This window comes from Balaenoptera borealis (assembly GCF_965194805.1).
Source record: "Balaenoptera borealis genome assembly, chromosome: 12".
Lineage (NCBI taxonomy): Eukaryota > Metazoa > Chordata > Mammalia > Artiodactyla > Balaenopteridae > Balaenoptera > Balaenoptera borealis.
The window spans coordinates 101,821,221-101,848,576 of record NC_138869.1 but is presented as its reverse complement, the minus strand read 5'-3'; the positions used below and the strand labels follow the sequence as shown (position 1 = coordinate 101,848,576).

General features: G+C 42.2%; 1 protein-coding gene across 1 annotated transcript in view; it reads right to left on the bottom strand.

The window, feature by feature from the left end:
* Positions 1-27,356, bottom strand: part of LOC309608220 (uncharacterized protein C6orf52) — a 391,220-nt gene that overhangs the window by 115,407 nt on the left and 248,457 nt on the right. The window lies entirely within an intron of this gene.

Below are 27,356 nucleotides of genomic sequence, written 5' to 3'. Positions count from 1 at the left end.
TGCTGCTCCTTGACCAAACCTTGTTCTTTTCCACTCCTCCTCCTGCAAAGCACTCCACCTAGATAGTTGCTTGAATGCCCACCCTCAGTTCAGGTTTCTGCTCAGATGTTACTGCTTAGTATGATCTTCTCACCCATCCCCAGTCGCCCTGCAATCCTTCCTTCTCTTCTTCCCAGCACCCATCACCTTATGCAACCAAATTATTTTTTAATTTGTTTGCTTGTTATTTATCTGTCTTCCTTTCTGGAATATATGTTTAATAGAGGAAGGAAACTGTACTTGGTTTCTTTACCCCCATGATTCCAGATCCAAGATGAGGCATTTAAAAAATATTGCTAAAGTAAAGAAAGAAGGAAGACAGAGAGGGAGGAGGGGAGGGAGGAAAGCATGTTCTTTAGTATCAGATTATTTCCATGAATCCATCAAACTGAATATCCAGTTGAATAGAAACACCTTCGCGTTACCAACTTTGCAAAGCAGCTGTCACAAGCTTAAAATCAATAGATTTCCTGTCGTGTCCCATAGTTCAGCATACAACCTGACCTGGCTCTTTTGAAATTAAACTGTGTGGTTGCCAGATCTAGATTCCCATCTAACAGGTGCATTCTTTGAATGGATTCAGGCTATCTGCTGCTAAAAATATCTGTCATAGAGAACAGATATGCTAATGGAATTGCCTTGACCAGCCTGGAGCGGTTGAGAATGTGAACTCCTGGAGGTCAGGACACCCAATCCCCTATTACCTGTAAAATAAACTTCAAATGTAAATGAAGTTCCCTCCTTTCATGAGAGCCTGTGCACAGCAGGTAGGGAACAATATTGCCCCTAACACCTCTTTCATGGAAAACTTGGGGAAAGAATGGATTGCTGTACATGGACACACTTCAGTTCCTGCCTCAAAGCTGTCACCCCAAACTGAAAAAACTCAGTAGTGTCCCCATTTCTCAGCCTGACCCTCAACCTTCTCTGTCCCTCTCCTACAAAGATCCTCCTTGCCAATACCCTCACCAGCCCCTTATACAGGCTGCCCTTTCCACGGTTCTCTGCAGAAAACATGTTTGTTCTTGCTTTAGACCATTGATCAAACTTTACCCTCTCCTGATTTTTTCTCTCCTTCTTTGCTCCGGTTCAAAAGTTCCAGTTCCTACCCATTGTGAGGATTTTTTAATTTTCATTCATAAATTTCTCTAGTTATTATTGTTTAATTTTTATAATTTTTAACAACTGCTGCCCCTCCAGTGAGTCCAAACTGTCCTCCCTCTGCTTGGGCCTGAATTGACCTCACGTGTCTCTAGCCTCCCACAATACCTGTTGTCTGCACCCACCACCTCACAAGCAACCACGGCCGGCCTGGCATTGTTACTGACACCATTCCCTTCTGTTGATCTTCCAGTACATCTGGGAGCAAGTGGAAAATGACCAGCTCTTTAGGAGTCCCCCAAAAGACCACACTTAGGATAGATTTTTCTCTAAATCTTTTCATTGACTCATTTATTTTACAAAAGAGAAATTTGAAGTACCATTACAATGATCACCAAAGTCCTCATTATTGATAAAAATTTCACTTAGACATCGTATAACCAAACATTTACAATTTTCAGAAGAGATGGCACTGATCTGTGCGGCCTACATCTATCTACCTAGAGCTAATGCTAATCAAATGAAAATTGCCATTTAGAAATTGGCCTGAGTGGAAGAAATCATCTTCCAAATAGCAACATCTTTCTGCAAACATACGCACAGAACTTTCACTCAAGGCTCAGCCATAATGCCTATAAATTTGTTCTATCGGCCTGGTTCTGCCTGTGCATACTCACACTTTCAAGATACTGGATTGAGCATCTCCAAGGTCCTGGAGAAGCTCCAGCTGGTGAGCACAAGGGTAAATAAGCAGCCTGGGACAATGGGAAGAAGCTTCACAGAAGGCAAGATTCTTGAGTTAAGTTTTGAAGAGAGAATGAGAATCTGTCAGGAAGAGAGTTGAGAGAAAAGAGACTTGGGCAGAAATTAAAAGACTTGGATTGTGAGGGGTGGTGGCGCGGGAAAGGGTTGGAAATACAACTTGCCTGGAGTGTGGGCACCTGTCCCAGATCTCCCACCAGCAAAGCTGCAGAAGCCTGTCAGTGCAAGACTTGGGGGGGGGGAGTGTCATAACTCTATGGGTCATATTAAGGATGTAGGGAGTTTGGACTTGACTTTGGAGAGCATCAGAGAACCCATGGAGGTTTTAAGGACTTCAGTTTTAAACACATTATGTTGACAACAGATTGGAGAATGGACTTGGCTGGATGGGTGCAATAGTTTTTTGGGTTTATTTTCCCCTGCCGTGCCACGAGGCATGAGGGATCTAGTCCCCTAACCAGGGATCAAACCCGGGCCCCTGGCATTGGGAGCACGGAGTCTTAACCACTGGACCACCAGGGAAGTCACATGCATGGGTAAAATAATTGAGGCGAAAGGTGAGGAGTGGGCTTCCCTGGTTGCACAATGGTTAAGAATCCACCTGCTAATGCAGGGGACACGGGTTCGAGCCCTGGTCTGGGAAGATCCCACATGCCACGGAGCAACTAAGCCCGTGCACCACAACTACTGAGCCCTCGCACCTAGAGCCCATGAGCCACAACTACTGAGCCCATGTGCCACAACTACTGAGCCCACGCGCCTAGAGCCCGTGCTCTGCAACAAGAGAAGCCACTGGAATGAGGAGCCCGTGCTCCGCAACAAGAGAAGTCACCGCAATAAGAAGCCAGCGCACCTCAACGAAGAGTAGTCCCCACTCGCCGCAACTGGAGAAAGCCCGCCTGCAGCAACGAAGACCCAATGCAGCCATAAATAAATAAACGTTTTAAAAAAAGAAAGGTGAGGAGCTTACTGGAGAATGTCGACGGGAGTGGGAGTAGAAAGTCAGATTTGAGAAACATGTCTAAGAGGAATCAACAAGAGTGTGCTGTGAATTATCTTCCAGTAAAATCTTCTGTGACTCATTAGATTGGAGGCTGAGAGAGGAGAATGAATAAAGGTGACACTGAGGGTACTGGTCAAATAGACTGCCTAGGTGTTGACAGCGTTATCCAAAGTGGAAGAGGAGGCAGGAGGAAGACAAGCTGTTTGAAGGAGGAACAATGCACTTCGTTTGGGACACATCAAATTGCAGGTACCATGGACCTCAGATGTAGATAACAGGGAGAAGTCACACCCAGAGATATAGGTGTTGGTTAAAGCCATGGAAATGGGTGAAATCATCCAAGGAAAGCACACAGAGCAAGAAGGGAAAAGGCATCCTCTTTCATGACAACAAGGTAGAAAGGAGAGAGACAGAGCAGTATCTGGATATAGGATGGTAGAGGGAGTGGAAGATTATTTTAGGTTTAAAAAGACATGGGGGACTTCCATGGTGGTCCAGTGGTAAAGAATCCGCCTTCCAATGCAGGGGACGTGGGTTCGATCCCTGGTCAGAGAATTAGATCCCACATGCCACAGGGCAACAAAGCCCGCGGGCCACAACTACCAAGCTTGGCACCTCAACTAGAGAGCCCGCTTGCTGCAAACTACAGAAAGAAAACCCATAGGCCACAACTAGAGAGAAGCCCGCGTGCTCCACAACGAAAAGATCCCGCATGCCTCAACGAAGATGCTGTATGTGGCAACTAAGACCCGACGCAGCCAAAAAAATAAATTAAAAAAAAAAAAAGCCATGGACACTTCCATTGGCTAAGTGGAAGGAGCTAAAGGAAAGGGAACAATAGAATATTCAGAAAAGAGGGCTAGCACTTTAAGGACATGTAGAGAGTGAAGGTAACAGATGAGGCAGAAGGGTCTGAGGTGCAGAGCCCAGGTAGCAGAGGGTTTAGCCTCAGAGAGGAGGGGACATGCCATTTCTCTCAGACAACAGGGAAAGACCGATTAATAAGCAATAGCATGGGAAGCCAGGTTTCAGAGTAGTGCACTGAATGGTTATCCTGTTGGTCTCTATGTTTTCTTAAAGAGGGAGATGATAAAATCCACAAAGAGTGAGGGCAGGGGTAGGTGAGGGTATCCGATTTGAGGGAATTGGAGAGATTTTAGAATAGCCATCCTGGAATAGGTGAAAGGAAGCCAACTGGGAAGTGAAGATGGGGGATGTATCAGCACAGGAGCAAGGACCACATTTATTAAGCACGTCCTCTGTGTGGGGCAGGGTGCTAACTGATCTGCAGGAGTTGCTGCACCCACGGAAAGGCTGGAGACCTTAATGAGCTTGGAAACACTGTTAAACTTCTTGGTGTTTTATTGCTTCATCACTAATCATCTTTGAGGTCCTTGGGAAAGGAGCAGCAGATGATGGTGACAGTGACAATGATGACTGATGATCACCCCTCCTTGCTTCTTCTGCATTTGCTGCTGCAAACAAGGATGATGATTGCAGCTGTGACTTGCTCTGCGTAGGAGGGTAGAGCGAATTCTTTCACACCTTCCTGCTATCACACTGATCTTTGCTTCTTCCCCCTCTACCCTCTGCCCCACCTAGTTCCCATCAATTTGGGATGTGATTACCAACAGAAAAGGCTGAAAGTGCCCCACAAGTTATCAGGAGAAAGAAGGGAACTCAAAATGTAAAATAGATAGTTAGTGGGAAGCAGCCGCATAGCACAGGGAGATCAGCTCGGTGCTTTGTGACCACCTAGAGGGGTGGGATAGGGAGGGTGGGAGGCAGGGAGATGCAAGAGGGAAGAGATATGGGGACATATGTATATGTATAACTGATTCACTTTGTTATAAAGCAGAAACTGACACACCATTGTAAAGCAATTATACTCTAATAAAGATGTTAAAAAATAAATAAATAAAATAAATAAATAAATTTTAAAAATTAAAAAAAAAAAAAGAAGGGAACTCAGAGTATTGGAGGTTTTGGTGGGGCTGTTGAACAGTTACTAATAATAGCTAACACTTACCCATCAGAAACCCTGGTCTACACACTCTGCACGTATTAACCCACTTACTTCTTACAATAACCTCATGAGATGAGGCAGCATAGCCCCCATGAAATAGATGCTACTATTACCATACCTATTTTACAGATGAGAAAACTGAGGCACAGAGTTTTGCCTAAGGTCACACAGCACAAGTTGTAAGTAACAGAATTCAAATCCAGGCAGCCTGGCTTCAGCCTCCGCTTTGATCAATGCACCCTCCTGCCCTCCTGCCAGAGAGCTAAATGTAGGAAAAGCTCAGACTTACTTTTAGAAAAGACCTTAGAAATCACCTATTCCAATCTGCCGTATCAAGTGGGAACACTTCTGCAGCTCAGACAATTCCAGACTCGACAGGCAGCCTGTTCCACTGCTGCACGGCTCTCACTGGAACAAATCCTGCCAAAATCCTCTCACTGGACCTCCCTCCCTTGGGAAGCCCAGAGAGAATGGAGCTAAAAGGTAGTGAGCCTCCCGACACTCCTGGCCTATGCAAGTCATTACCCACCCATGGACAAGCCAGAGAAGGAGCATTTCCTAAGATCAGTAGAAAAAAAGAGACCGACAGAAACTTAGGCTATGGTGCTTTATTTTATTTTACTTTTTTTGGCCATGCCGTGCGGTTTGTGGGATCTTAGTTCCTCGACCAGGAATTGAACCCGGGCTCTCAGCAGTGGAAGCGCCAAGTCCTACCCACTGGACCGCCAGGGAACTCCCTAGGCTATGGTGCTTTATATGTGGCCTCAGCAGGAAATGGGGAGAGGGGGCTGTGGCTCTCAGGTAGGCTGAGTCTCTGAAACCTAAGAGCATTTGCCTCAGACTTAAACCACCTTAAACCACCCCGAGGAGGACACTTAGGCCTGACCCTTGCGGCGTGCTAATGTCAAATCCGAAAGTGGATGTAGTTCAACATTTGTTTAGCTTCAGAAATGGACACAAAAATAGACTTCCCCCTCTAAAGCTCAGCTCTTCAGTCCATAATTCATCATTTGCTTCTGAAAGTGAAAGGTGACTTCAGAAAAGTCTGCCTCGGGACTTTCCCGGTGGCACAGTGGTTAAGAATCCGCCTGCCAATGCAGGGGACACGGGTTCGAGCCCTGGTCTGGGAAGATCCCACATGCCGCGGAGCAACTAAGCCCATGCGCCACAACTACTGAACTTATGCTCTAAGCCTGCGAGCCACAACTACTCAGCCCACGAGCCACAACTACTGAAGCCCACGTGCCTAGAGCCCGTGCTCCACAACAAGAGAAGCCACCGCAATGAGAAGCCCGCGCACCGCAACGAAGAGTAGCCCCCGCTCGCCACAACTAAAGAAAGCCTGTGTGTAGCAACGAAGACCCAACACAGCCAAAATAAATAAATAAACTTATTAAAAAAAGAAAAAAGAAAAGAAAAGTCTTCCTCGTCCCCTATTAATTGAGCAGAGATCTCTAATCCCTGGTTTTCCTTTGGGGTAGGAGATTGACTCTCAGTGCCCTTCAAAGCTTGGCCTTTTGTCAACTTCCTCTAGGCCCCTGTGAAAGCTCAGTGGTTCTGTTCCCATTTCCCTCTCCCACCATACGGGCTGCACTCACCTGAGGAGAGAGAGGGCATTTGGTCAGACAGAGAATGACAGAGTGTCTCAGGAGTGGAGGCCCGGGCGGCAGCCTAAACAGTCAGCTTCTGCAGCCCGGGGACAGCAGCTGGGGTGACCGTCCAGAAACAACGGCCATCCTTTCGTGGTTATGCCCATCAGCACGTTGCTGCTTCACACTCCTGGGTGTGTGTGCGGGGGTGAGGGTGTGGAGAATGAGCAAGCAGAGACAGGATTGAAAACTCAGGAAATGACAAATAAAAAAGAAAGCGTGGGCCAAGTCTTTTCACACTAAAGGAGATAAACATATGGAATAAGTTATTGGAACAAGCAGCTAAATCAAAAGGCATAAATGAGTTCAACAGATACCTGCTTTGCTTGCTTGAAGACAAAAGAATCAAAAGAAATTGGGTAAGAAAGGATAGGAGTGTTTCTCCTTCCTATAATTCAACAAAAATTTTGTTGAGCACCTATTAGATATCAGACATTGAGCTAGTTCCCAAGGATAAAAAGATGGATAAAACATGGTCCCTGCTCTTAAATTTTTCACAGACTTGTGTTTTTTTGTTTTGTTTTGTTTTGTTTTTTATTTAATTTATTTATTTTTATTATTTTTGGCTGTGTCGGTCTTAGTTGTGGCACATGGGCTCTCCAGTTGAGGCAAGTGGGCTTAGTTGCCCCGTGGCACGTGGGATCTTAGTTCCCCGACCAGGGATCGAACCCGTGTCCCCCGCACTGGAAGGCGGATTCCCCACCACTGGACCACCAGGGAAGTCCCCAGACTAGTGTTTTGATTCCTTAAAGTTTTTATGGTTTCAGAGTCCTACTAAAATTTCATCAGAATAAGTGTTTTAGGCATCTCAAGACATGTAGGCTTTGGTAATAAAATTAAATTCCGTCTCTTTGGATCCATGCTTTGATGCATCATTTTCAAACCAAAACCACTCCCACTCTAGGATGGAAGAGACCCAAAAGGCTCATAGTAGTGGGAGTTCTTTAGTTGGTCGCATGTGGTAGGACTTAGATTTTCATGCTAAGTGGAAATAGCCCAGGCTTTGCAGCCAGGAAGAATCCAGACTCAGCCATTAACTGGCCATGAAACCTTAGTCAAAGTATAATTTTCAAAATTTAAAAATTTGACTGTTGGGAGACAGTTCTCCATGGACCTCTTGAGTTTCTGCACATCTTATAGCAAGGCACTAACTGTCTTTTGTTCCTAACTGTCTTTGCAAGGACATTTCCATAGCAAACAGCCTTGGGAAATAGAGATACTGTCTCCCTCTGGAGAAAAGGGAAGACAGACTTACCGGAAATTATAAAAGGTTTGGGTGTCCTTAGTATAATACATGTTACTTTTATAGGACTTGGGGGCAAGAGTAACTGGCACAAATACACAGATGCATGTTGCTTGCTGTACCATAATCATAAAGTCCTTTGTTTCTGACCCAATCTTGTGTCTTCTGCCAGCATCCTTGTGGCAGGCTAACTTGTTAGCTTGCAATTAGGGTAAAATCTTAGGTCCTCCATACGTTCTACATCAACTCTCATACAAACATACAGTGAGCACACCTCAAAGATGGAGTTGACGCACTAATGAAGGAATAAGATGGTAAAGGTAGTTCTAAGAGCATTTGAAAATAGACATTTATTTACCGCTGCAGGAAAGAAAAGCTGCAGCAAGTTAGTTAAATTAGATACAAAACTGGGTAGTGTCCTACTGGTAAATAGAGCTACAACCTCTGGGATTATCTTTTATAGTAGGAAGAATTCATTTACATATTTACTGGACAAAAATAAGTTGTAAAGAGTAGATATAGGTATATGTATAACTGATTCACTTTGCTGTACACCTGAAACTAACACAGCATTGTAAATCAACTATACTCCAATAAAATATTTTTTTAAATAAGTTGTAATTTAACAGTCTACAAATTAACAAATTGGACTCTGTAATTTCACAGAGTCTGGGCTCTAATCTTGAGAAATGTTCAATCAAATGTACCTTTCCCTAAAGAGTAACATAATCTTTGGGTGGGCCTATTAGTGCCTCCAATAATACTGAAAACACACGCAGTCAGCCATCCTTCTGCTTATTTCCAAGTATCAGATTATGTTTTCTTACCACCTTGAACAAGTGAGCTAAATTCCTGGAGTTCAGTATCTTCATCCATAAAATAGAGATAATAATACCCACCTTTAAGGGCAGTTGTATGGAGGAGAAACAGTATATATAAAGTGTCTGGCACAGAGTAGGTGCTAAATTAAAAGTAGCTCTTAGGAGGAGTAATCATACACTATTAGATTTCCCTAAATCTTTCTTCTCCGACCTGCCACAAACAATCTACTTGTACTCTGAGGCTAAAAAGAATGTGTGTGTGTGTGCGTGTGTGTGTGTGTGTGTGTGTGTGTGTCTTAACTTTCAAAAGTTGGTTGGGTACATCCCTGGTGGCGCAGTGGTTGAGAATCTGCCTGCTAATGCAGGGGACACGGGTTCGAGCCCTGGTCTGGGAAGATCTCACATGCCGCGGAGCGACTGGGCCCGTGAGCCACAACTACTGAGCCTGCGCGTCTGGAGCCTGTGCTCTGCAACAAGAGAGGCCACGATACCAGGAGGCCCGCGCACCGCGATGAAGAGTGGCCCCCGCTTGCCGCAACTAGAGAAAGCCCTCGCACAGAAACGAAGACCCAACATAGCAATCAATCAATAAAATAAATAGATCTTTAAAAAAAAAAAAAAAAAAAAGTTGGTTGGGAGCAAAGGGTGTGAGAAGTGGCTAAATTCATTTACATAAATATATAGTCTGGCCTCAAAATGCAGACTATACCCGCCCACGGCGCACAGCACTGTTTTAAAGGGTTCAGAAGTATTGGATCTCTAGACAATTTGAACAAGAAGGCAACAGACATGAGTTCCAGGCTATTGTGGGGTAACCTGTCCTTTTTGCAGAGTTGGTACAGGAGAGAAAATAACAAAGTTTGCCGTCCCTGGAAATTCTGTCCATAGCTTGGTTAACAGGAACTTGTCTAAACTCAGTCAAACAAGAAAACCTGAGCTAGCCATTCTGGACCCTAAAAGAGCAACATTCTATCTGTCCCTCCTTTAGTCTCCTGCCCCAAGGAAGGACATTGGTCACAGGTCAGGTCTGAAAACAATAGCCTTTAACCCCCAGGGTCTACCTTTCTCCACCTCCCCTCCCCCTACAGCCTGCCATCCACCATGGCCTTCACCATAGGTAGCACAACGAGACTTCATAACTCTGCCAGTTGTCAGCAGAAAGTCCCCGCCTACAATGGGAAAACCAACCCCTGCTCGTAACCTAGTATTATTCCTTGCCTGATGAGAAATGTTTGTTTTTCCATTACAGTAACATGCATAGTTCCAATGGGTGCTAATGGGACTTCCCCGCAGACACATAAAAGAGAATAGCACCTTGAATTTAGACAGATAGAACCTCCTACTGAACTCAGACATTATCTCATTAATTGCCTTTACATCCCTATGAAGTGAGGAGAGGCCGAGTACTGTGATGTCTAGTATCCGAATAAAGAAATTGTGAAACGTGTCATTATGGGGGACATGAAGGTAGGTGTTTTACAGAGGGAACTGAGTTGAAATCCCCTGCCTTCCAAGAATTCAGAGGATAATGTGCTGTTGTGTCTGGTAGTCACCGGTCACGTGCAGCTGTCGAGCGCTTGAAATGTGGCCAGTCCAAGTGAGATGTGCAGTAAGTGTACAACACACATCAGATTTCAGAGACTCGGTATGAAAAAAGTAAAATATCTCATTAATAATTTTATGTTGATTAAATGCCAAAATATCATGCTATTTTTGATATATTGGTTTAAATAAAATAATTAAACCTAATTTCATCCCTTTCTCTTAACCTTTTAATGCAGCTATTAAAAAATAGCACATTTGGGCTTTCCTGGTGGCACAGTGGTTAAGAATCCTCCTGCCAACGCAGGGGACGCGGGTTTGAGCCCTGGTCCGGGAAGATCCCACATGCTGTGGAGCAAATAAGCCCATGCGTCACAACTACTGAGCCCAAATGGCACAACTACTGAAGCCCGCGTGCCTAGAGCCCGTGCTCCACAACAAGAGAAGCCACCGCAATGAGAAGCCCGCGCACCGCAACGAAGGGTAGCCCCCGCTCGCCGCAACTAGAAAAAGCCCGCAAGAAGCAACGAAAACCCAACGCAGCCAAAAATAAAATAAATTTTAAAAAAAAAGAAAAAAAAAGAACAGCAGCCCAGTAATTAAAAAAAAAAAAAATAGCACATTTGTAGCTTGCGTTAACTTCTGCTGGCAGAGCTGACTTAGAGTTCAGTGGACTCCTTTTTGAACTTTACAAATAGTCCGTGTTTACACAGAAAAAATAAAAATGTAACCAAGGGTCTTGAGCTCTTACCTGCACTGACCACTAACAAACTAGCAAGCTAGGTGACCTTGGTTAAATTACTCTCCTCATTTCCATGAGCTTTGATTTCCTTCTTGATAAAATTAAAGTTTTGGACAATTGATTCCAAGGATCTCTTTCAGCTCTGATAACTAATAACTTTAAAATAACTCTACCTTTTCACTTCTAGATCCTGACCAAATTCCAGAAAAGCCCTCAAGTATTCATTTCTAGAACAAAATGAAGAGGTCTGCTCTTGTTTAGAGGTCTACATCTGTTATATTCTGAGTCAGCTCCAGATGAAAGGACTCCTGGAATTTGGGGAGGGATATTAGATTAACTTTTAGGAATACAAATGCACCTGAGAAGTGCAAGAAAGTTTGGTTACATGACATTCTGTGATTCAATGATCAGGCTTCTGTATCAATCAGGGAAGATTGGGTTATGTTGTAAAACAACCCCAAAATCTCTATGAATGCCTCAAAAAAATATTTATTTCTTGATCACGATATATGTTCATTTCTAGTCATTAGGAGGGGGAATTTTTGGTAATCACTCAAGAACTCAGGCTAATGGAGAGAAGTCACCTTCTCAAATATTGCCAGTTGCCATTGCAGAGGAAAAGCAATAGTAGGGGGTCTCACATAGGTAATTATATGGTCCAGCTCAGAAGTGGCTCAAGTCACTTTCACTCTGTCTCACTGGCCAGAATTGGTCATGTGGCCCTACCCAACTGCAAGAGGGCCAAATGCAATCCTACCATGTGCCCAGAAGGCGAAGAGCTGGAAATGTTTGACATACATGTCTATGACCACCACTTGCCCCAAGAGAGATCCTAAATTTACCCAGTTTCCATAAGTATGTCCCAGGATGATTCATGGCTCCCAGGTCCATGCAGACCGGAAGGAACCTCTTAAATCACAATCAGATACTTGAGCAGTACCAGGCCAGGCTCTAGGCCAGAGGGAGGTGGGAAGCTGGAATACAAAACAAATAGCTAGTCACCTTATTTCACCTTTTTCCGTTGAAAAAAGGATTTCCCACTAATCTCATTCAGTTTTTTATTTACTGGACTTTCATGCTTTTTAAGACATTCGGGAAAGAGAGCGAGTGATTTGTGTCTATGCTTCCCATTTTTGCCAAGTTAATCCCTATTATATAAAACCATCCTCCTAAAACCGAAAACTGTGGTTTCACAGGTTTCTTTCCCAGGGATCAACAACCTCACTGATCTATGTTCAAGCAACGTTAAACAAATATCACCACCATCAGAAAAAACCAACAAGCCCTTCCAGGGCTGTGTTAATCACCCAGCACACGTTGAGGGGCAGCCCTGAGCTGCTTCCTTAGAAGTCCTCTCTGAGGAAGGCTCCATTCCAACCAAATCACTGTACTCTGTACAAATGCACACCTGGGGCTGGCCCTGCGGGGCACAGACCTCTCCGATGGCCTCCATCGGGAATGGGACAGCACTGGATATTATAGGCTGGACACTGGGCTTTTTCATTCAGCTAATTGACACCATACAGACCCTTCTGTACACTCCAGGCATATACACAAACAAATGCAGCAAGATTACCAACTAAAATATTGAATGTCTCAACACAGCACATAATATTAGGGTGGGTACCTCTGTAAAGCAGTTCATTATAGCTGAGGGACGGCCAATGGTGAGTAACTTTAATGTATCTGAGCACCTCATCTTGCTTCCTGGGGTACAGTGTTTTGGTTCAAACAGAACCTCAGTGTGTATCCTGAGTCCTGAGTCACCGCAGTGATCTCTGCGGTTGCTTCTCCCTGGTAACTAGCTCCCCTGTCCAGACCGTGCTTCCCGGAATCACTTCCTCAGCCCATTCTGGGGGTGACCAACTTTGCTGGTTAAGTAGCAGCTGCAGAACAATCCCATGGCTGTTCATATGGCTGATGGAAAGTGCTGGGTCAGAAGAACTTCTAAAAACAAACATGCTCCAGAAAAACTCAGATTACCATGATGTACAATTTTGTATTACCTCCATGCCTCAAACAAATTGAGGCCAAAAAATGTTTACCTGAAAGTAGAATAGGAGCTAACATTTCCGAGCCCTTCACCCATGCTAGACACCTCGCTCAGAGCTTAAATGCGTTCACTCACTTAATCCTCCCAAAAACCCTATGAGGGAATTGCTATTATTATCTCATTTTATATGTGAACAGATTGATATGTTGGCAAATCAAGTAATTTGTCTAAAGTCATACAGCTATGAAGTATGGGAATCCGAATTCAGAGCCAGAATTCAAACACAAGCCTCAACCCTGGTGTATCAGCTGGGTTCTCCAGAGAAACGGAACCAATTAGATGATGATAGCTAGAAAGGTGATATAGATAGATAGATAGATAGATAGATAGATAGATAGATAGATAGAGATAGATAGATAGATAGATAGATATAGATAGATAGATATAGATAGACAGATAGATGATAGAGATTTATTTTAAAGGAATTGTGTGGACTGACAAGTTTGGAATCTGTAGGGCAGTCTGGCAGACTAGAAACTCAGGCAGATGTTGATACTACAGTCTTGAGGCAGAATTTCTTCTTCCCTGGGGAACCTCAGGTTTTGCTCTTAAGACCTTAAAAATTATTGGACGAGGTCCACCCACATTACCAAGGGTAGCCTCTTTTACTTAGAGTCAACTGATAGTAGAAGTTAACTACACCTACAAAACACTTTCACAGCAACATCTAGACTCATGTGTTTGATTACGTAACTGGGTAATATGGCCTAGCCAAGGTGACACATAAACGAAGCATCACACCTGGTCATTTGATTAATAAGCTGCATTCTTATCCCCTGTACTATGCTGCCCAGCAATGGTACTGGTCTTCAAGCTGATGAAATTTACTGTCATTTCTGCATCTGGAAAAATGCAAAGGATCAGTCTTTTCATGCAAGTTGGGTATTTTAACCAGTCTTCTATCGTTGGCAAACTGTCCCCAAGCTTTCAAAACCCAGTCCACATGTCACCTCGTCCTTCGGTAGCCCCAACAGTAAGAGAGGCTCAAAAAGAGTATCCAGAAATTAAATTAAAGAAGGATGTTCTTTACCTTACTATTAAATACTCTTACTGAAGCACTGCAATGATCTGTCTCCCAAAGCAGAAGGATAATACCTCAAGAGAAAAAGACTCTAGCGATTTTGTCTCTCCATGATCCAGCAAAATACTTGAAGTACTAGGTGATAACTAAATATATGCCAAGTCACTGAAAGAACAAATAAAAGCCCAAAAAAGTAGCAGGATTTCTGGCATAAAGTAAATGACAGAATCTCCAAATCAGAGATTTTTTTGGCCTTATGTCCCTCCCTGGGATTTAACTGGGTTTCTGGATTGGCTTCAGGGGATCTCCATGAAACCCCAAAACATATATGCACAATATTGTGAGCATGTTCCTATGTAAATTATTTAGAGAATGTTCAGATCTTTCCATTTTCATACTTCCTGGTACAGTCCCAATTTTTTCCTATTGTAGTTCAATTAATTTTTAAATTGTTTTTGGTATGTCCTGTCACTCTCGAAAGGATTCTTGTTTGTATTGAAAGATACAAGATACAAGATTCAAAGGTACAAGATTGAAAACCACCATATAGAGCTTTACCCACCTGTCTACCTTCACAGCCAGGTGAATTTAAGACTCCTGAAGCAAGAAGAAAAGCATTCCTGGCCTATTCCATCATTGACTTGTGTAGCCAGCATCTCCATTTGCACTGAGGCTGGTGCAAATTAGGTCAAAGTTACAGCTTGGTAATAGGGGCCACAGGTTCTCACCCAAAGCTTCAGACCCCAGACTCTGGCTGCACCCTTGACACTGGGCTATTGATCATAAGTGAAACCAGATCGGCAAAAGAACCAACAACATTCCTGGGAACAACTGAAAATACATGTCCTGCTGACAAGGCATCAGTAAAACCAATGCAATAGCACATTCTTTTAAGGGAGGTGACCTGAGGCTTTTCTTCATGGAAACTTACCTTGATAGATGATGATGAGAATGTGATTTGCTGACTAGGAGAGAAGGGACCAGTGTGGGTCACTGTGCTTGTTTCTCCCGTGGGAGGAGGGTATCGGCTGTTCCAACTGACTTGGAAATTGTTCAGTGATCAACCTGTCAATAAAGATTGATATATCAGAGAAATTTCTATAATGAGGTACACTGATCATATTTTCTGGGTCAAAAACTGACACTCCTGTGCTAAGCATTCATGGGAGAAAGTTGGGACTGTCTCAGTTTATCAAGCACCTAGAATTTCCAAGGATGACATGTAGAAAAATCAAGTATGTATTAATTCATTCATACTACATGAAAGGCACTAAAAGAAAAACAAACAAGCAAAAATTAAATTAAAATATAGTCCTTACCACTAGATATTGTCAGTGCACTGGCTGGGGAAAATGAGGCACCGAGAGAGACAATAAAATAGCTAAATAGCCAAGATGAGGGGTACCATGAGAATTAGTTCTAAAGATCCAACTAGGGGAAGATCAATGGATATTGGAATATTCAGGGAAAAGATTATGGAACTGGAGGAACCTTTAGAAATGAGCACAATTTGCACAGGCAAAGAGAAAAGGAAAAGGCAGACCCAGCAGTGGTCCCTGCAGAGTTCCCACCTGGGAATGCTTCATGAATAACGATGTATAACAGCCTCCCTGCATGTTATCCAGCAGCCATGGGTGCGCCCAAGAACCAGGGAAATGAGGAAGGGAGACGTTTCCCCATTGTCAGCACAAGCTGAAACAACCCAGTCGGCCTCTGCCTGAGGTGGGGAAATTGGGCTCACTGTCTATCTATGCTTCCCAAGGCTCTGAGTAGTTCATCTGTCAAGATCCTAAACTCCTCCAACAGGTCTTGGGGCATATGATTCATGTCATTTCTGACTCTCCCAGGGACGATGTCTATCAGTTCCATTTCTTCTTTGGTATTTAACCCCATAACAACACACCTGAAAAACTTTCTTCTGTCGAGCCTAGAAGACAACTACACATTCCACCAGTGAAAGTTCAAGTGCAGCATAAATGTTTTCGTCGATTGTTGTGATTTGTCATTTCAAGCAGGAGGCTACTTCAAGGCTTATTGTTCAGTGTTCAGTGTTTTATTTTACCTTTCTGCATGTTCAAGACTTTACATCTTTTACAACATAAAGGTACAATGCCAGAAAATGTCTAATATTTCAGTAGCTCATATCCACACTAAAAGAATCTGGTCCATTTTACTGGTTCCTTGATCCCATCTTTCTAGAGATTTTTATTTTTATTTATTTTTTATTTTTTTATTTTTTCCTGAGTCCATGGGAAAGAAATCTTCAATCTTTCCCTTTTATTTATTTATTTTTTCTTTTTAACCTGATTCTTTTTTTTTTCACACACACACACTGTATTTTATATTTATTTATTTATTTTTACAAGAGATAAATAGACTGACACCAAGCATTGTACATGGATGACCACAACAAAAGCAACAATGATTGCAATCATTGTTGCTCTAGAGATTTTTAGATCAAGGCTGTTGACCCTAAAGACAATAATTCATTGGAAGATCTTGAAACCTTCTTATCTGATGGTTTTTCAAAGCAGTTATTGCTATCATACCCTAGAGAATAACATTTGTGATCAAACGTATTCATTATAAGGAAAATGTTAAGGAGATCTGTTTTGTCATATAAATCAAAGAAATTCAACTTCAGGGATTGAAACAATAAGGTTGCACATTTCCATGAGAAAAGATCGGTGGTAGCCTTTGAAGAGTGTTAGAAATCAGATGAGATTCTGGAAGATCAGATCAAAATATAGGTTTCTACAAAAGTTGATACTCTGAAATTTTTAGATCAGTGAATCTGACATCTTTCACTGGCAAAACTCTAGAAAAGTAAACACAGGGGAGGGAAATCTTGTGAACACAGGAAAAATAAGATAAGATCACAGCAAACCAGTAAGAGTTCACTGAGAATACCCAAGAGAGTTCATTTCCTTTTCATGTAAGGTTATCAGCCTAAAGAATATTTTCAACAGCAATACCTCAACTTTTTAAATTTTTGATAAAACCTCTTACCCCTGTGGTGTTGATGGAGAAATGTAAGCTAGATGATAATATAATTCTAGGTGAATCAAACTTAGTCAGACAACTTTATGCAAGAGCACTTGCTTCCTGTGGGTGGGTTGTCCTTGGGCGTGCATGAGGCTGGGGTTATTGCCAAGCCTCAATTTCTTCTGGGCTCAATATTATGGTCCAAGAGGAGGCTTCTCGGCTCAACTCTTGTCCAGGTGGTCTCTCCTACCCCATCCTCATGAGGCAAACTTGACATTAAAATGCCTGAGGACCTAAGGTGTTGAAAATTATGACCCTGTAATGGGACAGAAGCATATTATATTGACAGTGTGAAATGCTGATTAATATACAAGTATGCTCACTCGGTGCTTTGTAACCACCTAGAGGGGTGGGATAGTGAGGGTGGGAGGGAGACGCAAGAGGGAGGGGATATGGGGATATATGTATACATATAGCTGATTCACTTTGTTATACAGCAGAAACTAACACAACATTGTAAAGCAATTACACTCCAATAAAGACGTTAAAAATATATATATATATATAAGTATGCTCTTTTTAATGTTGTATTATATAAATATACATATTCTATTTCTCAGACCTCCTAATAGATTTTTCCTCATATAGCTATCATTCTTGAGAAGCCTAACATACACAAGTTACTCAATGAACAGTGACTGAATGAACAGACAAATGGTGTGTTGCTCGTACTACTATTCTTTCCCTGAGCTGATTTTTCCAAATATCTGAATTCAGAGGACTCTTGCCCTAAAAAAAGATCCAAGAAGAACTTCTGTGTAAGAATTTTTGAAGGTTTCAATTCCAATTACATTTAGTTTTAATGGGGATCATGAGATCCCCATTAAAGCATCTCTAAGAGATGCTTTGAAAATCCCTAAGAGTACGTATTGTGAATTCAGTAGCTCCCCAGCCACTTGGCTGATGTGATGTTGAAAGGCAACATTTTTATGAACTTATGAAGTGCTCTATTACCAGTTTTAGGCAATATGGAAGTTTACTAGAGCAGTCAGGATCTGAACAAAGGACAAATATGAAGACAATCATTGCAACTGGCAAAGCTGTCAGTGGATGGTGGGTACAAAACGGACTGGAGGTGATGGCCCAACATGAGACATCAAAGATCAAGTGACCCAGCATCTTGTAGATGTCAAGATTGCAAAAATGGGACTTCCCTGGTGGTGCAATGGTTAAGAATCCACCTGCCAATTCAGGGGACACGGGTTCGATCCCTGGTCTGAGAAGATTCCACATGCCGCGGAGCAACTAAGCCCATGTGCCACAACTACTGAAGCCCTCGTGCCTAGAGCCCTAGCTCTGCAACAAGAGAAGCCACCGCAATGAGAAGCCCGTGCACCGCAACGAAAAGTAGTCCCCACTCGCCGTAACTAGAGAAAGCCTGCACGCAGCAACGAAGAGCGAACGCAGCCAAAAATAAATAAATAAATTTATTTTTTTTAAAAATTGCAAAAATGACCAACAATCATGACAAAAAATAATTGGTACTTATTTGTATATAATTTCTTATATGTTTCATAAGTCAGTTGAGATCAAAATGAACACAGATTCCTCCTTGTGTACTTTCATCTTTTGTATCCCCAGTTCCCTCCAGCTTCTGCTGAAGGAGATGAGGCTAATCCATTCCGAAAACAAAAAACAAAAAACAAAAAACCCTCTCCTTGGCCCAGCCTAAGCCACTGGCTCTCAGTTTTCATCCTGCAGCATTGTTGAGTGTCTTGCTCCAAGATCTCTGGCCTCACCTTCATCTCCTCGTCACCACCTTGACATTACAGTGTCAAGCGAGTATTAACACTCAAGCCAGTGATCTCCTTTACTGCTCATAACAATCCTCATTTTGCAGACGATGAGTCTGAAATACAGAGAGGTTTAGTAACGAGGCCAAGTCATCCAGCTGGTAACAGGAATTCAAATCTGATTCCAATGCTTTTAATCAACCCCCGTGTTCTATTGTCCTCTTCCTCCTCAAATCAGAAAATCAGAAAATCTGAAGCTGACCATAATTGGATGGCAAAGATCTGGACACCTGGTTCTCTCTGAGCATCCCACCTGAACATGAGGTCTCCCAGGAGACAGTGGAGACACAGAAGGCCAACTCATTCATGCCCACCCCATCCACTACCACCAACCCCAGAGGCTACTTGGGGCCTGGAAGCTTGAGTCCCACCTAATCCTGGTTTCCCTGAATCTGTAACTGCCGATTTGAGGAGCCTTGGTCTCGGCATTCCAGCCTTGACTGACATGTTCCTTCTACAACCTAGGAGCCCGTAAGTGCAGACACTAGAAAGTCAGCCCAATTCTGATGCTGAGATGGAAGGTGACCTTAAGCAAGTCCACACTTTCTTTCTCCTTAACGTTGAAGCAGTAACAATATTCATCAGTTTCCATGCCAGAGAACTTTGATTGGAAAGTACTTGTTTATCAGAAAAAAAATAAAGACAAAGTGAAGAACAATGGTATAATAGATTCTTATTATGTAAAGGGGAGATAAAAATCTATAATATGTAGTGTATAAATTAACTAATAACGTGAATGGCCATGGTGGAAAGACAGGATAGGGCAAGATGGGAAATGGGCAGATGAGGGACAGAATAAGAGAGAGACTTTTTTTTACTGTATAAATTTTTGTGTATTTTTTTAATCATGCAAGAAGGTTTATTAGTTTTCTTTTATCAATACTGAGCTTATGATATTTTGTTGAGGTAATGTTGGTTTATAACATTATATAAATTTCATTTGGACACATTATATATGACTTCTGTATACACTACGGTTTCCATTCGTCACCATACAGTTGACCCCCTTTATCCATTTCAGCCTATGCCCACTCCAACCCCTGGTACCCAGTACTCTGCATCTATGTGCTTGTTTTGGTTTGGTTTGCTTTGTTCATTTATTTTTTTTGCATTCCACATATAAGTGAAATTATGCAGTATTTGCCTTTCTCCATCTGACTTATTTCACTTAGCATTATACCCTCAAGGTCCATCCATGTTATCACAAATGACAAGATTTCATCGTTTATAGGGCTGACTGTTTTGAATAATTTTTTACCCATTTGAATGCACTATCTATTCAAAAATCAATCACATTGATTTTCAAATTAAAATAAAGTATTGCCACCAGACATGTTAACATTGATTGCCTCTGGACAGAGAAACCAAAAGGCAAGAAGATGGTACATATTAGTTTTCTAGGGCTGCTGTAACAAAGTACCACAAACTGGATGGTTTAAAACAACAGAAATTCATTCTCCTACAGTTCTGGAGGCTAGAAGTCCAAAACCAAGGTATCAGCAAGGCCTTGCTCCCTCTAAAACTCTGAGTAGATCCTTCCTTGCCTCTTCCTAACTTCTAGTGGTGGTTGGCAATCCTTGGTGTTCCCTTGGTTTGCAGCTGCATCACTCTAATCTCTGCCTCTGTCGACACATGGCATTCTCCCAGTCAGTGTCTATGTCCAAATTTCCCTCCTTCTATAAGGACGTGGATCATATTGCATTAAGGGCCCACCCTACTGCAATATGACCTCAACTTAACTAATCACATCTGCAATGACCCTATTGCCAAGTAAGGTCACATTCTGTGGTCCTGGAGTTAGGACTTCAACATATCTTTAGGGGGGACATCATACAATGCACAACAGATGGAATGGGAAATTTTTTCTTAGCTATCTCCTTTCTACTTTTTTCATGCCAAGTGCAAAAGAGAAATGCACAACATTTAAAATTTGTAAAGACTACCATCACAAACAAACCAGTGCACTCTTGGAAAAGGGGTGTTCTCCATTCGGGCTGTATTCTGAAACCTTGCTGTATGAGAATTCTGCCTGCACTTGTGCTTGCTTGGGGATTGGGTTGTTTTGTTGTTGTTGTTTTTCCCAGCATGCTAAAAGTAAAAAATACATGCTAGGGAAATGTATGCATGTTTACACAAGTCCTCAGAAGCCCTGATCTTTTCATGACCTCAGTGCAGTCAGAGTGGGACCCCACTGGCCCAGAGTCGTTTTAGTACAGCTGGCCCAAAGCATTCTTCATTTCTGGTTTACATTCCTCCCCTGTAAGTACAAAAAGAGGCACATATGTATCACCCAGGATCCCCCTCCCCAGCACTTATTAATTACCCAATAAAATCAAATGGCTTCATCATTAATTCAGATGATGCCCATTCACCTAGAAAGCCATAGGAAATTTCAGCAGCAAAAAGGCAATGGGCCACGCAGCAGTGGATATTTCAACTGCGATATCCTGGAAGAGTTTGTTTGTCAAAATGAAAAAGGACTTAAATTGTTTACTGGCAACAATTCAGACTTGTAGGAGGTTTCAGGGAGATGGCAAGGCTGTGAGTATTCTCTGCTCACTATAAACCCAACATGGAAACACGGGGGTTTCCTTAAAAAGATCTCCTATTAAATTGAAAAATCAGGACCAATTTTCAAATGCAAAGAAATCTAATTAAGTCATATACTTTCAGGAACACATCTTTTCTCAAAGTACAGTTGATCCTTGAACGGTGAGGGAGTTAGGGGGGCCCACCCACACGGAGTTGAAAATCACTGCATAACTTTACGGTCAGCCTTCCTCATCTGTGGTTCCACATCCTTGGATTCAACCAACCACAGGTCACATGGTACATACTTATTGAGAAAAACATGTATAAGTGGACCCGAGTTGTTCAGGAGTCAACTATATACCCATTTCCAAATCACTTTTGATTATTGCCCTTTGTTTAACATTTTTCACACCAAAAGAGCTAAACCTTCATAAAATGTATCTTCTTAACCTAATATATTTTTGTTACTAATGTATGCAAGGCTCTTCGCCAAATGCTATAAAGAACACAGATACAAAGAAAGCATAGGCCCTGCCCTCAATATACTTGTCGTTGGTGAAGGAGAGAGACATAAATAACTAACTAAACACAAAGTGGAGTGAGAATATTCCTCGTGCTTTATTAAACAGGCCTCACTGTACCTGAAGCATGTACAGCATTACATTAATTAACTTTATTATGAAGATATAGGATATTCAACAAATAACGATGATCAGCAAAGGGGGTTAAACAGAATTAAAGCGGGGTTAAATAAAGTTATGCTAAAAGAAGTCAGGAGAAGAGACAATTGTTTCTTTTTTTTTTTCCACTCTTCACACCTTTTATTTTATGAGACAATTGTTTCTGACTAGAGAGGTTAGAGATGCTTTGTGAGATGAATTTGTAAGCTGGGATTTAAAGGATGAGAATTATTTCTCGTGCTCTGGGTGGGAGGAATGGCATTCAAGGCTGAGCAAAGGTCAGGAGGAGTCCTGTAAGGTCCTGACATACTAAAGGCAAGGCAAGAAGATTAGAGCAGCCAAAGCATGGGAAGCATTTAATGAACAAAAGTCTGGAAAAGCAGTTTGAGGTTGGATTGAGGAAGACCTTACCTGCCAGGCTAAGCGTTTTAGAAGTTAATCTTTACAAAAGGGGAACTGTTGCAGTTTTGTGGAGACCTACATTTAGGAATATAACTCTAGGCTACAATGAAATACTCAGCATTAATCCAGTTGGCCAGATGAACTGGGGTGAAGAAAAACTGTCCATGAGGATCTCAGAGGGGAAGTCTTAGTGCTAGCTCATTCTCAGCCTAATTATAAAGCCACCTTACATCTTCAAACACTACAATTTTACAGTATCTGTTATCTTATCTAATCCACCCAACATTCCTACGAGATATACAGTATCATGCCCATTTTACAGGTGAGGAAATGAAAGCTCATCCATGTTAAATAGTTTGCCCACATCTAACAACTGTCAGTTCCTTGGCCTCCGAATCCACTCCTCTTCCCACTAAACCACAGCCAATTCCAAATATGTCTATCTATATTTTACAATGAAGGTTATTGATTCAAAGGTACCTAATGTTGTAGGTAAAACGATGGAAATATTTGGGAGTTTAAAAACTAGTTTCCAGACTTCCCTGGTGGCACAGTGGTTAAGAATCTGCCTGCCAGCTCGGTGCTTTGTGACCACCTAGAGGGGTGGGATAGGGAGGGTGGGAGGGAGACGCAAGAGGGAGGAGATATGGGGATACACGTATATGTATAGCTGATTCACTTTGTTATACAGCAGCAACTAACACACCATTGTAAAGCAATTATACTCCAATAAAGATGTTAAAATAAAAAAAGAATCCTCCTGCCAATGCAGGGGACAGGGGTTCAAGCCCTGGTGCGGGAAGATTCCACATGCTGCGGAACAGCTAAGCCCGTGCGCCACAACTACTGAGCCCGTGAACCACAACTACTGAAGTCCATGCGCCTAGAGCCTGAGCTCCACAACAAGAGAAGCCACCGCATGAGAAGCCTGCGCACCGCAACGAAGAGTAGCCCCGCTGGCTGCAACTAGAGAAAGCCTATGCACAGCAACGAAGACCCAATGCAGCCCCAAAATAAATAAATAAACAAATCAATTTATTTAAAATAAATAAATAAAAATAAAACCTAGTTTCCTTTCGATGAAATTGCCTCCTGGGTCATTCTTGTGTGTGAGACACACACCCAAAACACTTTAACACCAAGATTTAAAGTGAAGCAAATGTTAGCAGTCAACTTTTAAACTTTTGAAAATGGTGTCATTAAAGGAATAACAGCCACAATAACAAGCCTGCAATAAAGCAGTCAATACTAATATGGTGTGAATGAGAAGAATTGTTTGTTACATTCCCTTAGGAATGTGGGTCAACCTTCTCATGCTCCCCCTCAGACTTGTCTGAAGCATTAACAAATGGCTTTTGTGTCCCTGTCTGTGTGACGATGTTATGTGACTGGACCAGCAGCGACTTCACACGAGAAGGGTTTATATAGAAAGGCTTGTATCTGCAGTAGCCACTTCTGACCCAGATGGACTGACACGCTATTTGAGAAGCACTGTGCCGTCCCAGCCCCCTCCCTGCTCAGCTCTGCCTGGGGACGTCACTAACCAGCTGACCAGCTCTGTCCTTTGTTGGCAATGAGTCCTAAGCCAGGTTTTCTGCCAGCCCCCCTCCTAACGTGTCCTTAGGACTACCCAGGACGTCACTGTGGGTGGTAGGGGCTTTTTATTTTTTTTAACTTTCATGGACGGGGGCACAGGAAGTTCTACTACAGTAAGTCCCCTACCTACAAACCTTCAAGTTGCGAACTTTGAAAGATGTGAACATGTGTTCACAAGTCCAATCACGTAAGTTAGTTCACATGTCTGGCGTACATTGTCCCATGTGTGCATCCTCTACAAGTGGTTGTGCTTTTGTGTACTTTACTCTACAGTACTGTATAGAGTACAGTAGTACAGTATCTTTATTTCAAGCCCAGGGTGTCTGGAAGCAAGTGTAAAAGCAGAGGTGATGTAGCTGGTACTGCTAAGAAGCACCAGCCGTTGTACTGTACTATGGTGCTTTTCAAGGTACTGTACTGTAAGGTTAAAGATGTTATCTTTATTTTTTGTGTTTGTTTGTTTTATGTATTATTTGCGTGAAAAGTATTATAAACCTATTCCAGTACAGTACTATGTAACCGGTTGTGTTAGTTGGGTACCTAGGCTAACTTTGTTGGACTTTGGAACAAATTGGACTTATGAATGCGCTCTCAGAACGGAACTAGTTCATATGTAGGGGACTTACTGTAGTCCCTTTAAATGAAGCCATTTCAGGTAAAGCTATTTTTGTGACCATTTTCATCCCCCTTCCCCCCTCGGGCCACCATTCTTTCTCCCCTTTCGCTCAAGTGGCTCAGTAATTATCATCGTTTCTGCTCTCTTGATTGTTAGAGTCTAACTATTAGTACATTTTCCGACTAGTCTTATATTCTACTACTGAAATGTCTTTACACAGTGAAAAATTCCTTCCAAAGCTGTCTCCAAAAATCTCAGACATTGGGCCCAACAATTTCTTAGGTTAAGCTTTGGGCAGGATATAGAAGTGGTAATTACAGTTAGCCCAAGGGATAAGAACGGCAAACCAAAAGAATAAATTACTTACAACCTTGTGAAGGGATTGTATTGCTTTCTCTGCGTATTAAAATTTGATATCTTAACCTCTGCATGAATGAAAGGAATCATGTTTGCAAATTCAACAACCATCTCTTTGTAACTAATAACATAACATATCATCTGTGCAAAACTTCTCCCTTCTCGGGGTGTCAACATCTTATCTAGCAGCTTCCTCTTGCAGCAGGGAAACTGACACCAAAAGTTGGTCTTCCATGCTTCTCCAGAGTTAACTAATTTCTGAGGGAACAAGAGGAATATTGGAGAATTCCCCTTTTGATTTTGAGACCCAGGGGGGAGCAGGGCAGGCATCTCTCTATATCAAGACACGGATCAGGAAAATTTTTATCAGTAAAATAATGAGAAAGTTTTGGACAAGTTAGCCAAACCAACTGCTGCTTTTAAACTAACTGAATAACCAACCTGGTAGTCTTAGACAGTTAGTAAGGGAAACTCACCTATCTAGCCCGGTGATTATCCATCTTTTTCTCATTATCATTCCCTCCAAGAAGAAAAAATAAGTTTGACTTAAAGTCTATCTAACAAGAGAAATTAAATACAAAGGAATAAGATTTTGTCGAGTATCACTGATCTTGGAGGATCACAAACCATTGTAATAGCTAAGAATTTTTTGCCCCGCCAAGAAACAACTTTTGCCCTTTTGAGGCCAACATCACCCCAACTGAGAATGCATGCTCTATTCTAATTCCATATATCAAAATGATCAACTGGTTTCCCCTTGCTGTGTGTATAAATCTCTATTAAAACTTACCTCATTGTTCTGTAATTATATTTTCCCTCTTCTGCCTCCCCGCCAGCCTGGAAGCTTCTCAATGGAATTTTTGAATTTCTAGCATAGAGCTCAGAAGTGTTGAATAAATGAATGCACACATGAGCGAATGAAATATAAAAACTGGTTACTACAACAATTAAGAAGCCAGTATGTCCTTAATAGCTCTGCTTCTTTATGCCTTGACTAACTGACCCAAGTTTCAAACATTAAAGACATCTCCAGGTGTCGCCCCACACAGTGACTCATAGGAAAAGGCACTAAAGGTTTTCAAACACCCACAAGGTCTTGCCCACTTTTTGGAGAATGACAGGTGCAGTAGGCGGTGACAGAGACTTGATGCTTGTTTGATGTCTTTGTGACCACTTCTCTACCAGACACAGTAAGGTGTGGGAAGTAGTAATTATGTTGTCTCAAGGCAGCATTGCAAACGTATTCACCAAAATGAACACTTAACCTTTCTCGCTGCTGTGCCCAGCAGCTCTGGCTGCTAAGAGTGATGGCCAACAGCAGGGTTGACGGCCCAGGCAAGGCAGAAGAGAGCACCCTGCAATTGGGAGGGAGGCTACCCTAGGGAAGACTGTGGAGGGTGGGCAGGGGGCCTCAGATCCACTCCTGCCAGACCCTGAGATCCCACAGGAGGCAGGGAGACTCATCAGGAAGGGCCAAGTCATCTTCAGTAGCGTTTTCTCCATTTAACCAGCACATTAAATGTGCTACCCCATTCCCACCAGATCCATCACCACCCGCATCCCAAAACAACCACTCAGCCAAAGTTCAGTCAATTCCGGTGATTGCTGCTGCAGAGGAGGTTATTGGAGGTACTGGCAATTATGAATAAGGCACAGCATACAGCAGTAATAACAAAAACCGGTTGCACACTCATGCAGCATCTTAACATTTTCATAATGTTTCTGAATTTTATCTTCACCACACTGTGAACAATAGAGACTAGACAGGTATTAGTTGCATTTTATAGATAAGAAAGCTGAGGGCAAATGACTTGCCCTTGATCCCAGTGGCTGAAAGCCCTGTGGTGCATTCTCCATTCTAGTGCCAGGGGTTCGAGATCGAGCATTGTCAGTTACTCACTGATGGCCTAAGATTCATTACTTAGACTCTCTCAGCCTTGGTTCCCCATTTAAAAAATAAAGATACCAACAGTAGCACTTATTTCAAAGGGTTGCTGAGGGTTTGAATGAGGTAACGCCTATAAGGCACTGAGCACAGAAACTGGCAAAAGATAAGGGATTAAAAAAATGAGAGTTATTAGTATTAGTACTCATATTTAGATGACATGAAATGTTAAGCAATGTGTGCAAAGCTAAAATGACTTGATTTCAGCAGCTCTCAAAGGCAAGAGGAAAATATTCAAATTGTCCTAAGTATTTACAAAAATAAATAAATAAATATTTTTTCTCCTTCAGAAATAAAGCCAGAAGACGAAACGATCGCATTAAAGGAATATAAAGCATCTTCCTTCAAAAAATATCTTTTAAAATGTTGTGAATATTATTCAGCCTTA